At 37.0% G+C, this 1,050-nt stretch overlaps 1 long non-coding RNA gene across 1 annotated transcript; it reads right to left on the reverse strand.

The window, feature by feature from the left end:
* On the reverse strand, window positions 830-1,050 carry LOC109728556. The gene is made up of 2 exons (XR_002220995.1): window positions 997-1,050; window positions 830-914 (listed from the first exon to the last, which is right to left on the reverse strand). It is a non-coding gene; the product is annotated as an uncharacterized LOC109728556 (long non-coding RNA).

Raw genomic sequence — 1,050 nt, forward strand, 5'->3', positions numbered from 1 at the left:
CAGTTAATTAATTTATTACAGTTAAAAATTAATTTATAAGAGATATTCACCCGGTTTCTTCGAAAGTAACGGCAATGCTATCCATTTGATACGCGTTCTTACAATGCACATTCAAAGCTTCTGGGCAGCTGAGAGCATATTTCCCAAGTTCTGGCCAGCGTGAAAGCATATATCCCGAAAGTATTAAAAAAAAAAAAAAAAAAGAGACAGTAATGAAAGATACAGGGTGTGAACTGGTACAAGAGGGTGTGAACTGGTATAAGAGGATTCCTTGACATAATGGTGCGACGATGGCCGCGGCGCAGCAGTCACCGATGATCGGGCTGGCGACCAGCGACGGTGCAGGCAACAAGCGGCCGTTGGTCGGTCGGTCGGTCGTGAGAACCACGGGCATCATCCTTCTCTGATCTCAATCTGTTTTATTACAATAAATAAAAAATATATATATTCCGCAATTCAAAGTTAGTGTCGCGACAATTTTATAAAATAATATAAATACATTCGGATTAGTCGAATTAAAATAAAAAACAACATAACACCAATCCAGAACACAATAAATACCAGAACTAATGCTACCAAAACAACAGAATAAAAAAAAGAAAAAGAAAAAGAAGCATAAGCAGTTATAAAAGAGAAAAAAGAAAAACAGTCATCATCAAAGCGATTTCGCAATATCTTTCGCAGCTTCAGATGCACGGGAGGCCCTTTCTTTATCACAATCGCACCAACTGCGGCAGCCGACAAGCAGACATTCGTAACAAGCGTAACTTTTAGAATTACGTCTGCAGATTTTTATTTTCCCTCTCAATTGCTCGATTTTTTTTTTTTCTTCTCGTTGCTCGCTACTAAACTCTCAAGATCTTTACTAAGCTGATTTAGTTCTTCGGAGTCAGATTCGTGCTGCTCAATCTCGTCTGAAATAATAAGTAAATTAAGTAAGTAAGAAAGAGCCGAATTAGATAGAAAAAAAAAATTACAAATTACAATAAAAAATACCAGAATCAACGGAGGAATTCATTATCGATCGATCGAGTCTAAAACAAAAAATAA

The sequence above is a fragment of the Ananas comosus genome, linkage group 24 (genome assembly GCF_001540865.1).
Source record: "Ananas comosus cultivar F153 linkage group 24, ASM154086v1, whole genome shotgun sequence".
NCBI lineage: Eukaryota > Viridiplantae > Streptophyta > Magnoliopsida > Poales > Bromeliaceae > Ananas > Ananas comosus.